Source organism: Schistocerca gregaria, chromosome 1 (assembly GCF_023897955.1).
Source record: "Schistocerca gregaria isolate iqSchGreg1 chromosome 1, iqSchGreg1.2, whole genome shotgun sequence".
Taxonomy (NCBI): domain Eukaryota; kingdom Metazoa; phylum Arthropoda; class Insecta; order Orthoptera; family Acrididae; genus Schistocerca; species Schistocerca gregaria.
In genome coordinates this window covers 326,244,989-326,258,274 of record NC_064920.1, presented here as the reverse complement: position 1 = coordinate 326,258,274, position 13,286 = coordinate 326,244,989, and positions in this window count along the sequence as shown.

The following is a 13,286-nucleotide window of genomic DNA, read 5'->3' as shown; positions in this document are numbered from 1 at the left end:
GTTTTTTGCCACAACGGAGTGTCTACGAACGGATTGAAATATTCCGAAATGGTCGCACAAGTGTTACCCACGATGAAGGAGCTGGACGACCGTTTACCGCGACAAATGAAGAAATCATTGAGCTTTCACATGAAATGATCCTCTTAGACAGACGATTAATTGCTGACGAAGTGGCACATCATCTGCAAATTTGTCACGGTTCTGCCTACGAAATCATCCACAACAGACTTGTGTTTCAGAAAGTTTATGCGAGATGAGTCCCAAAACAACTCACAAACGCGCTTGGACATGTGCAAACAACATTTGGATCGCTGTGGTAACGAAGGGGACAACGTCTTAAACAGGTTCATTACTGGTAACGAAATATTGATCCATCATTACGAACCGGAGAGTAAACGGCAGAGTATGGAATGGATACATCCAAATTCGCCGTTCAAGAAAAAGTTCAAGCCCAACCGTGCGTAGGAAAACTGATGCTTACGGTCTTTTGGGACGCACAAGGTCCAGTACTCGAATATTATGGGGAAAATGGCACAACAATAAACATTGTACGTTACAGTGAGATGACTAGTGCAAGGCTAAGGCCTGTAATTCAAAGTAAACGCCGAAGATTGCTGTCAAAAGGTGTTGTATTGTTGCTCGACAATCCCCGTCCGTAAACTGCTGCCAACACTGCTGAAAACGCTCCAAAAACTCAAGTTTTAAGTACTGGATCATCCTCCATATAATCCCGATCTTATCCCTTCTGACTATCACTTGTTTGGTCCACTCAAACAGGCATTAAGGGGCCGTCGATTACCCTCTGACGAAGCAGTGAAAGAAGCGGTGCATTCCTGGTTCGCAGCTCAACCGATAACGTTCTTTTATGAGGGCATCAGGAAGCTTGCACAACGACGGACCAATTGAGTTGAAACGCATGGAGACTATGTCGAAAAATGATGTTCTTGTAAGTTTCCTATTTGATTACAATAAAATTTTACAACTACTTTGCGGATAATAATTGACTTACCCTCATATAAAGACGCACAGTGTGGCTTTGTCATCATATTTTTCTGCATCACAAACAGTGTCGTCTATGCAAATAACAATCGAACCTACGTCGAATAACGTTGTCCGTAACAGATTTTTAAGAGTCCCCTTGATCCTATATCATCTCTCATCCCCTAGGGCTTCACGCTGAACTTTACCCTCCGAAATCATGTAACGAAAGAATAACAGCCGTAGTATCGACTGGTGTACGCTCGTGAATAAGTGAAGAAAAAGGGAGTTCCCTTGTAGGAACTTGTACGTGAACTGGTTACAGCAGAGGGCCAAGGGCGTAGCGTAATGTGGGCACCGTAGCGTACACTAATAGAGTCCTCGGGGGCGAGCTGGCTACTTGTTCGAGTCGCGCGGAAACATTGATAGATATCGACCTGCAGCTGCATTATTGAGGCCGGCGTGGCGTAGCAGCCGTGCGACACTCTGCCGGCCAAAGGGCTCGGGCAACCACTGGTCTCACCACAGCAACAGGCAGCGGCGCCAGCTCAGCGCCCCTAAGGCACCGTCACTGTAAATAAATGTAGAGCAGGACACGGGCAACAATATACTTGCATACCCACAACCACCGTAAAAGTGCACACCCCCGGATTTCGTAGTATTCTGACTTCCGCTGACAAGGAGACGGCGCGACCGTGGCGTCGGGTATCTGTCCGCAATCTTGTGTGGTGAAAGAGGACCTTTTAACACCTCACGTGGTTAAAATATTAGGACGCACTACTCGGAAAATCCCGAGAAAAATCGTTGCAAAGTTTCGTACGTGCCTTATGAGTATAAAATGTTAGTCCATTGCCAAACCGCCGTCGTGACTACATGATTAGCGCTCCCACCTTTACGCCAGAGGTCTCAGGTTCGATTCCTCCTCCGGCAATTTTCTTTTTTCTTCTGCTGCTTGCAAAACTGCAGCGCATTGTTACAGGAGAATCGTGAAATTAATTCACGGCAAGATTTTATAAAAATTCATTCTATAATTCACCATCAATATTCCGAGACATGATTCAATATGCCTGGTTTGTCTCAAAATTATCAGAAACTCATAACATTTTCGTAAATGTTAACGGGCATGTTTTTGTACACATTTATAGCAAACGCCCTGTGACTGTAGAAAATCCGGTTTTATATGCTGCGCAAGTAGTCGCAAAAATTATTGCTTTGTTTGTTTTTACGATAATTACCACTGCGGTTCTTGTTTATAATTATTATATGTATAAAAATTGAATGTTTCCCAATCGACTTTGTTATTCTGATTAAAAACGCAATGTTTCTCGTCATATACTTTACAATGAAAAATGGAAAACCCACCGCCATGAACTGTGTTGTTGGACACAAAGAAAATAATTTTTATTCAATACTGTAACTAATTTGTTAAAGATAATGTAGGTTTGGGAAACTTTCTGAATAATTGATGGAATAACCAAAGAAAATGAAACAGAAGAAAAAAAAAGTGCGTAATAGTCCGAGCTCTTAACACATATGCTAGACGGCGGCCCGGCAGTAGATTTGCATTTTTCATTTATAAGTCACCCAAGAAACTTTGGATCGATTTTTACCGGGATTTTCGGAGTAGTGCGTCCTAATATTTTAACCACGTGAGGTGTTAAAAGGTCCTCTTTCACCACACAAGACTGCGGACAGATCCCCGACCCCACGGTCGTGCCGTCTCCTTGTGACATGAGAAACAGCCGTGAGCCAGCGATGTGCACACACACAGATGGCGGTGGTATCGCGTGCACAAGGTATAAAACAGCATGAAAGGGCAGTACAGTGATGGGGCTGTCATTTATATTCAGGTGATTGGTGTGAAAAGGTTTTCGACCTGACTATGGCCGCACAATGGGAATTAACAGACTTTGAATGCGGAATAGTAGTTGGAGCTGGACGAATGGGACATACCACTTCGGAAATCCTTAGGGTAGGGGTTCCCAAAAAAATATTCTCGAGGACCTCCATCATCGAGCATGATTTGTACCTTCTCGTATCACAGTATCAAGTACCTAAAAAAGCCAAATTAAAGTCTTTTTATACGTTTTCTTTTTTTCGTACTTAGAAAAAACATTGGTAAATCTTTTACGAGATGTTTTCAACTCTCCTAATTTATTTTTGAAAAAATCTAGTGACTTACGTTTGTACTCTGGGTGCTTTCTTTCTAAATAGCGCTGGAGTTTTGCTGGTTTCGTATATTCATTCGAAAGGCTTTCATAACGAATTACACACTGAGGTTTAGGCTGTTGGTCAGGTCTTGTGAACGTAAAACTGATTCCCAAGTAATTTTAGTTATATTTTGTAATTTTTCCAGTAAGCTTAACACTGATCTTGTAAGGGTTAGGCTCAAGGGACGTCAACTACTTAGGTCCAGTTGACACTGACAACTTCGGTTCGAGAGTAACTGACTTACTTGCTTGAACATCAAATGCATTATCTTTCTCTTCACCTGTAGGCCTTTCTCGTTTTAACGAACCACTATTTAACCAACGGTCAATTTTTAACTACGCGAACTGTAGCTTCCGCGAAAAACAACGCTTTACAAACACTACTGTGTAGTACAGAATATTGAATATGTAAACAACACGCTCTGTGAAAGTACTGACAATAAATTAACAATGGCCGATTGTCGTCTGAAATGCGAGTTTCTGTGTAAAGTGTAAAGTGACTGTCAGTTGTCAGCTGCAAAGAGGCAGTGCGCGCTATCTAACGGCATACAGCACAACTATTAGCCTCTCTCTAATTCTAGTTTTGCGCTAGAGTGTGCTAGTGTCAGTTGGCTCTAGGAAAATGCTAGACGCAGAAATTAGCGTTCGCTGAAACTCTGCTCATTCAGGAAACGGCCAAAACAAAAAATCTCTAATCATAGGAAATATATTTAATATATTTTTATTCTAATAGCATCTTGCTGACCCCTCTGGCATAACTCGCGGACCCCTGGAGGTCTGAGGACCATCTGTTGGGAACAACTGCCTTAGGGAACCCAACATTCTGCACAGTGTCAAGAGAATGTCGCGAATACCAAATTTCAGGCATTACCTCTCACCACGGACAAAGCAGTGGCCACGGCCTTCACTTAACGACCGGGAACAGCGGCGTTTGAGTTGAGCTCAAAAACGGTTCAAATGGCTCTGAGCACTATGGGACTCAACTGCTGTGGTCATCAGTCCCCTAGAACTTAGAACTACTTAAACATAACTAACCTAACGACATCACACACATCCATGCCCGTGACAGGATTCGAACCTGCGACCGTAGCAGTCGCACGGTTACGGACTGCGCGCCTAGAACCGCGAGACCACCGCGGCCGGCCTGAGTAGAGCTGTCACTGGTAACACGCAAACAACACTGCATGAAATAAGCACAGTTGTGGGACGTACGACGAACATATCCGTTAGGACAGTGCGGCAAAATTTGGCGTTAATGGGCCATGACAGCAGACAATCGACGCGGGTGCCTTTGCTAATAGCACATCACCTGCATCGCCTTTACTGGCCTCGGGACAATATTCGTTGCACCCTAGCCGTCTGGACAACCACGGCCTGGTCATCTGCATCCACATTTTATTTGCTAAGAGCTGAGGCTAGAGTTCGACTGTGGCGTACATCCCACGAAAGAATAGACCAAGTTGCCAGCAATGTATTGTGCAAGCTGGTGTTGGCTCCAAAATGGTTTACCTTGTGTTTATATGGAATAGAATGCATTGGGTCCTCTGGTACGGACACTTGGAGACCATTTGCAGTCATTCATGGACTTCCATGTTCACAAACAACGATGCAATTTTAATAGGTGACAAATCACCTTACCACAGGACCACGGCTGTTCATGATTGGTTTGAAGAATATTCTGGATAATTGGAGCGAATGATTTGCCCATCCAGATAGCTCGACTTGAATCCCATCCAACACTTATGTGACGTAATCGATAGGTCAGTTCGTGAACAAAATGCTGCATCGGCAACATGTTCGCAATTATGGACGGCTATAGCGTGGCTCAATATTTCTGCAGGGGATTTCCAATAACTTGTTAAGTCCATGCTACGTCGAACTGCAATACTACGCAGGGCAAAAGGAGGTCCGTCACGGTAGTAGGAGGTATCGCACGACTTCTACCACCTCAGTGAGTAACTTTTGTTGACATCGGGAACTGGAATACTACTACTACTCCTGGATGCGATTCCAGGGTCGTATCAAATGCGGCGTCTCGTTTGAAGGTATCAAATTCACTATCGATTTACCTATGTAAAAGAAATTAGTCGTCAAATGACGTCCGATGTAAAAACAAATTAAGGCGTTTAAGTTATTTTCGTCCTACACCCACTCTTGCTTTAGAAAACTAATTTTATGGCTTATAACTGTAATTCCGTCTTTGTATGACTATTAAGTTCACAGTGAAATCTTGAAATACTTTTAAAACTGTATGAGTCAGTTCATCGTACACAAGAATAAAAAAAAAATTCAATATTTCAGAAACCTTACTCTGCAAACTTCGTCGTGCTTGGATTGCTCAGAATTCGGGAGTAAAGACAAAGTTTGCATGTTCAAGTCCTGGTAAGTCAACGACAGCCACGTAGATTCAACACGCCATTGCAGAGGGAAAACTCATTCCGCTTGCTGTAGCCAGTTTGGCAATTCAACCCATGTTGAATCTGCATTGTACAGTTCTTGTACAAGTTATACGGAACTCGTCAGAACGAATAGTTTCTTTCCACGTATAATTGGTTTTCAAAAACTAATTTATGAGATGTATGTGTACCTCAGGCTCTCCACTTTTGTGTGTGTGTGTGTGTGTGTGTGTGTGTACTTCAACCAGTTTCCGTAATTATGTAATGCTGTGTGAATGTGATAGCGCGTTGCTCTTTGTTTCTGTTCTGAACAATGCAATGGACGTGGTTTGGCGGTGGCAGCTCTCAAGGAGTGATGTGCAGTAGTATGTGTGGAAGGAACTGAACTGTGTCGACGGGTATCTTGTAGGCCCCACTGTAGTCCAAGTCAACGAAGGAAAATTAGGGAAAAATATTCCTGTAGTCACTATATTTCTTTTCCAATGTAGGAGGCACGTCAAGATCAACATACTAAACATCCTGATCGTGTGGTGTGAGTGTAGGGTTGGAGGAGTTTAAGGTTCACTTTTTTATGTGTTCCTTGAATAACTCAGATACCGCATTTTCCACCGAAAATGATCCCCGGTGCCAAATTCTATTACATCAAATTTTCTTCAAAAATGGTTCTATTTATTTTTCTGCACCAAGAGTTTCTGCATTGCAGGGGCTGGAAAAATCGCAGTTATTAAAAGTAGTGTTTTAGTGGTACAAAATTAATGTCTAATGTTAAATATCGTGGGTTAATAACTATTAAATGTTCTTACAAAAAAAAGGTTCAAATGTCTCTGAGCACTATAGGACTTAACATCTGAGGTCATCAGTCCCCTAGTCTTAGAACTACTTAAACCTGACTAACCTAAGGACATCACACACATCCATTTCCGAAGCAGGATTCGAACCTACGACCGTAGCCGCAGCGCGGTTCCGGGCTGAAGCTCCTAGAACCGCTCGGACACAAGAGCCGGCTAAATGTTCTTACCATATCTAAGAGTAGCAGAACCGTATTAATGGATTAATTGTGTTGCGAGTGGTGTGAAAGGATGGGAGTGGAGAGTAGAAGCAAAACGGAAGGTTGGTCGCCTAGTACTAGTATGCACTTTCCTCCGTGGGTCTGGAAAATGAAGAGTGAACTGGCGATTCCCCTTTCTCTCTATTGCACTACGTGAAAAGAAGCAACTCAGGATATTTCACAAAGCTATACCTACCCTTCCCAGGGCTCGCCGGTATTTATTTTCCACATAGTCATTAAGACTTCAAGGAATACCGATTTGAATTATTAATGATACTAACGAATGAAACGCATATGGACAGAGTCCATGTAAATATCTGCACACTGTTCTGCAAAGTTAGACGGAAATTGATTCGTAGTCTTCATGTACGGCTGCTGTAGCGTTCTTCCCGGGAAGACAACTTCCTCCTCCACGAGTGCCGCTGGCCTTACATTTTATGTCAGGCTATTCCTATCCAGCATTTCCTGTCTAGTTCTATCACGTGAGTAGACAATATAGCTTCACTGAACTCGTGTTTATGTAGCGTAGTTATTTTCAAAATACTAAATTAGTACTTATTTGCAGTTGTAAAATGAGCTATTATGTAATGAAGCTGAACATCTGGAGCTGTCAATAGTCTACCACTCTGAAGAACCTGTCAAAAGTGTAATATGCTGTCAATACGTGTTCGACAACGACATTTTCATTCTCTCCACTATCAACGGCTGGAAAACTCTTTGTAGCTTGAGTGTGTCAAGTGCATCACAGCAGCGTTATCAAATCCCCAACATTTCAAGAGGTCCAGAGGCTTAAGCTGTCTCCCTCTGTAGCAATAGCAGACCTCTCTGGTATTATAGAACTTAAAATAAATGAACACAAGTTAAGCTATGTATTAAAAGCGGATTATTGTTCGAGATTTAAATATGATCAGTCCTACTGCGTGACACATAATGACACTCACATTGCAGGATACACTGTGGATGTGTGGTAAGCAGCTCCCGTCATTGCAGCCTACTCTCCAAGTGGTTACAGCACTGTTATATGGCTTTACAATATGAAGTCAATGTCAGATATCACCAAGGCGCCACAGTTATCAGTTCAATCCGTTCCCCGCTACACTATATAGGTAACTGACAACATCACACTTAAAAAAATCAGCACATATCAGCCATTGTTTATAGGAACATATTTTACATAAAGGCTCACTTAATAACTGAGAACAATTATTCAATAATCTGAAAATAACTCCACTATACAATATAAACACGAGTGTAGTGAAGTTGTATTTTTTCTCTTTACATAAAAGACATATACAGGAAATTCTGGGAAAAAATTATCTGGCTGTAACCTGAAAAGCGAGTGATTAAGAACCAAGTTCCCCTCTAGCAATGTTGAAAAGTGTGTGGAGATTTACGTAGAATTAGTCCATGTGCTGATCTCGCGTTGGTATTATTAACAACATATATCTGCGTTCAATGCAGTGATAACACACTTCGTGGAAAATAAACACCCCCCATCCCCCCTCTCCGGAAACGATAGCGCACTGCGTAGCCAAGTGATCAGTGATTCATAAGGCGAGCAGTGATAGGGTCCATACAGCCTTGTGAAATACCCTGTAGTTGATTTTTGTGACATAGTGCAGTAGAGGGAATGGGAATTACCTGATCGCTCTTCATTTTGCAGTCCTTTGGCGTAGGGAAGCATATGACCACATCCGGCGTTCTATCTTCACTCACTCTTTCAACCTCCATCCTCGCTTTTCCACATTAACAACCAAAGAACACAATTTATCCCTTAACACCGTTCTAGTGAACGTAGCTATGGTGTACACATTTAGCATTTGTTCTTAATCTGCCGGCCGGTGTGGCCGTGCGGTTCTAGGCGCTTCAGTCTGGAACCGCGTGACCGCTACGGTAGCAGTTTCGTATCCTGCCTCGGGCATGGATGTGTGTCATGTCCTTAGGTTAGTTAGGTTTAAGTAGTTCTACGTTCTAGGGGACTGATGACCACAGACGTTAAGTCCCATAGTGCTCAGAGCCATTTGAACCATTTTTTTTTGTTCTTAATCTGCTTCATTTAACGATTAACATCAATTTTATACCATTAAAACACTATCGTTAATAGTCTGCGATTATTCCATCCCATGCAACGAGGAAACTAGTAGTCCGATACAAAATATGAACAAGACATTTCTTTGTAGAAGCCACGGTTTTGGAGACATTCAAAAGAAAGATAAATAAGCGACTTTTACACGCCCGCTCTCCCTCACCACAACTCTAACACCCAAAATATCAGGATTTTGAGTATGTTGTTCACGAAAATCCCGTCTATCCAGGTAATAAATTTGCCACTACACCAACTTTTTCTCGCACACGACATTTATGGTCTTAGGTGATTGAACTACTGGGCTGGCTTAGATTACGTGCAGGGCTCTCTGTATGGTAGTGCAAATGCCCATTAAAGAAGTTAATAACTGTAACGATGGGTGTTTATAAGGAACCAATTCAAAAAATATATATAGCTTTTGTTCCGTACTTGACGACTTTCGTGTTAACCTGTGATCGTCACAGGACCTTCCTGAACCAGTCAGTACAACGAGCCCGCACATCACAGGTAAAAGAAAATAATATCCAGCCAGCAGCAAATACGGAAGGAGCTTACAGTCTCACATGCTTGTTCTGCACATAGGTCACTGTTATTTTAGAAATCGAACGCTCTCCCTCTGCACCTGAAGCATGTTACCTGCCAAGAAATATAAGTCGCATTTAAAGAGTGACCTAGACACGAAACAGGTTTATGATTGGCGGCAGTGCTTTTCTCGTTCGTAACACAGTGAACAGCCACCGTCTTCTCTAGCAATCAAACGAGCTATAACTTTTATGAGAGGTTTACGACAGACAGCAAGAGCCTTTCCGGCTCCTCTACAAAGTTTTGTGAAAGAAATTACCGCAAAATGCCGGGACCAATACCCCGCAATAGCCAGAAAAAGAAAGAAATGTTCCTCGGAAATGTTACAAAGCTAAATCTGTAAGAGTGCGGAACTTCCAACTTGAAATTGTGCTAATTTCCTGTGTGAAATTGCCAGTCAGACGGGAAAGTACTGCGACCGACGGCCACTGTCATGCCTCGCAGCCACGCCACACCGAACCATTGGTAGGTAACCAGTTGCTGCTCACGGATCGGTAGCAGAGCGGCGAATCGGGGCTGCGATCTGGGCATTTGTCCATGGCGGTGCGCGACACGTGGAACCGCACACTGGCTCCGAATGAAGTCGCTGCATGTTAATCTGATCATTAAAACTGCATTTTGGTCAGTGATAGCCGGTTTCGTTATTTCCGCAGATTAGAAAATAAACGACGAAATATATTTTAACGAAGGGCCCAGCTGGACCCCGGGTTCGGACTGTGGCTGCATGCCAGACGATAACAATGTATCGATTTCGTGATAACTGCTAGATTACCAATCGGGAAGCCATAAAACTGAGGTTTAATAACCGCAGCAGTGTAAACAGCGTTCGCGGCGCGCGCAGTGACACGGGGGGGTGGGGGGGGGGGGGGGCACCTGCCTCTGATCTCGTGGTGGCAGCGTATCATTACATCTACATCCATACTCCGCAAGCCACCTGACGGTGTGTGGCGGAGGGTACCCTGAGTACCTCTATCGGTTCTCCCTTCTATTCCAGTTTCGTATTGTTCGTGCAAAGAAGGATTGTCGGTATGCTTCTGTGTGGGCTCTAATCTCCCTAATTTTATCCTCATGGTCTCTTCGCGAGATATACGTAGGAGGGAGCAATATACTGCTTGACTCTCCGGTGAAGGTATGTTCTCGGAACTTTAACAAAAGCCCGTATCGGGCTACTGAGCGTCTCTTCTGCAGAGTCTTCCACTGGAGTTGATCTATCATCTCCATAACGCTTTCGCGATTACTTAGTGATCCTGTAACGAAGCGCGCTGCTCTCCGTTGGATCTTCTCTATCTCTTCTATCAACCCTATCTGGTACGGATCCCACACTGGTGAGCAGTATTCAAGCAGTGGGCGAACAAGCGTACTGCAACGTACTTCCTTTGTTTTCGGATTGCATTTCCTTAGGATTCTTCCAATGAATCTCAGTCTGGCATCTGCTTTACCGACGCTCATATGATCATTCCATTTTAAATCACTCCTAATGCGTACTCCCAGATAATTTATGGAATTAACTGTTTCCAGTTGCTGAGCAACTATTTTGTAGCTAAATGATAAGGGATCTATCTTTCTATGTATTCGCAGCTCATTACACTTGTCTACATCGAGATTCAATTGCCATTCCCTGCACCATGTATCAATTCGCTGCAGATCCTCCTGCATTTCAGAACAATTTTCCATTGTTAAAACCTCTCGATACACCACAGCATCATCTGAAAAGGCTCAGTGAACTTCCGATGTCATCCACAAGGTCATTTATGTATATTGTGAATAGCAACGGTCCTATGACACACCCCTGCGGCACACCTGAAATCACTGTTACTTCGGAAGACTTCTCTCCATTGAGAATAACATGCTTCGTTCTGTTATCTAGGAACTCTTCAATCCAATCACACAATTGGTCTGATAGTCCACATGCTCTTTGTTCATTAAACGACTGTGGGGAACTGACTCGTACGCCTTACTGAAGTTAAGAAACACGGCATCTACCTGTGAACCCGTCGCTTAGGGAAGGGGCGGCCATCCTCGCCATCGTGTACGTTATTAAAGTGTTCTACTCAATCTTCACAACGGTTTTTACTGTTTAGTGCCTCAATCGGCAAAAACAGAACTCTGACAGGATTACTTTGTAGTCTGTCTCTCAGGATTGTCATGAGGTATTGAGGTGATATTTATATACATGACAATGTTGGCTGTAATACTCTCTTTCATATTATAAATGTGGCAGGGGTAAAATACAGGGAGCGAAAGGCTGTTTACAATTTGTACAGAAACCAAATGGCAGCTATAAAGAGTCGAGGGACGTGAAAGGGAAGGGAGTGAAACTGGGTTGCAGCCTCTCCCGATGTTATTCAATCTGTATATTGAGCAAGCAGTAAAGGAAACAAAAGAAAAATTTGGAGTAGGAATTAAAATCCATGGAGAAGAAATAAAAATTTTGAGGTTCGCCGATGACATTGTAATTCTGTCAGAGACAACAAAGGACCTGGAAGAGCAATTGAACGGCATGGACAATGTCAAGGAGGATATAAGATGAACATCAACCAAAGCAAAACGAGGATAATGGAATGTTGTCCAATTAAGTCGGGTGATGCTGAGGGTATTAGACAAGGAAATGAGACATTTAAAGTAGTAAAGGAGTTTTGCTATTAGGGGAGCAAAATAACTGATGATGGTCGAAGTAGAGAGCATATAATATGTAGACTGGCAATGGCAAGGAAAGCGTTTCTGAAGAAGAGAAATTTGTTAACATCGAGTATAGATTTAAGTGTCAGGAAGTCGTTTCTGAAAGCATTTGTATGGAGTGTAGCCATGTATGGAAGTGAAACGTGAACGATGAATAGTTTGGACAAGAAGAGAATAGATGCTTTCGAAATGTGGTGCTACAGAAGAATGCTGAAGATTAGACGGGTGTATCACATCATTAATGAGGAGGTATTGAATAGAATTGGGGAAAAGAGGAATTTGTGGAAGAACTTGACTAGGAGAAGGGATCTGTTAGTAGGGCATATTCTGAGGCATCAAGGGATCAACAGTTTATTATTGGAGGGCAGCGTGGAGAGTAAAAACCGTAGAGGGGGACCAAGTGATGAATAGACTAAGCAGATTCAGAAGGATGTAGGTTGCAGTACGTACTGGGAGATGAAGCAGGTTGCACAGGATGGAGTAGCATGGAGAGCTGCATCAAACCACTCTTAGGACTGAAGACCACAACAACAACAACTGAGATCTATGGGTCCTTGGTTGTGTCAAAAATGTGAACTTCTGCGTCAACTCAATCCAAAAATAACTCGAATTATGTCGCATACGAGAGTGGGTTGTTAAGTCTGGTAAGTTTCCGCGAAAGAATGGAACATTTTTCTTGCGTCTTCATGGTTGGCAAGCTCGATTATTCCGAGGATAGCGTAAAGAATTTCAACAATACACAGCGCATAGTTCATTATTGACACTTGTCTGAATTAGTCTGTAGGTCGAGTGAGATTGAAATTGGAGAAAACCGGCTTTTTTGCTTTTATTAAACATTTTCATTTGAAGGACTCGACTGCAGCATAAATCAAAACAGAGTTGGATAAAGTTCACACGGATTCTTCACCTTAGTTGAAGATGATTTACTTTTAGATTGACGAATTTAAAAGTTGCTGGACAAGCACCGAAGACGAAGCGCGCTCTGTCTGCCCAGTTGGGGTCACCACAAAGGAAATCACTGACAAAATGGTAATGCAAGATCGCCGAACAACAGTGCCTGAGATTGCCAAGAATGTAGGCATCTTAACTAAGCGAGTGCATAATATCCTGCACTGCGAATTGGCTATGAATAGGATGGACGCGACGTGGGTACCGTGATTCCTCACAGTCGACTAAAAGGGCATCCGCTACAACATTTCAACACGATATCTGGTGATCTTTCATTGCAATTTGTAACACCTTTTGCATCGATCTGTGACTGTTAATCAATCTTGGATCCATCGTTACACACCAGACTCAAGACGGCC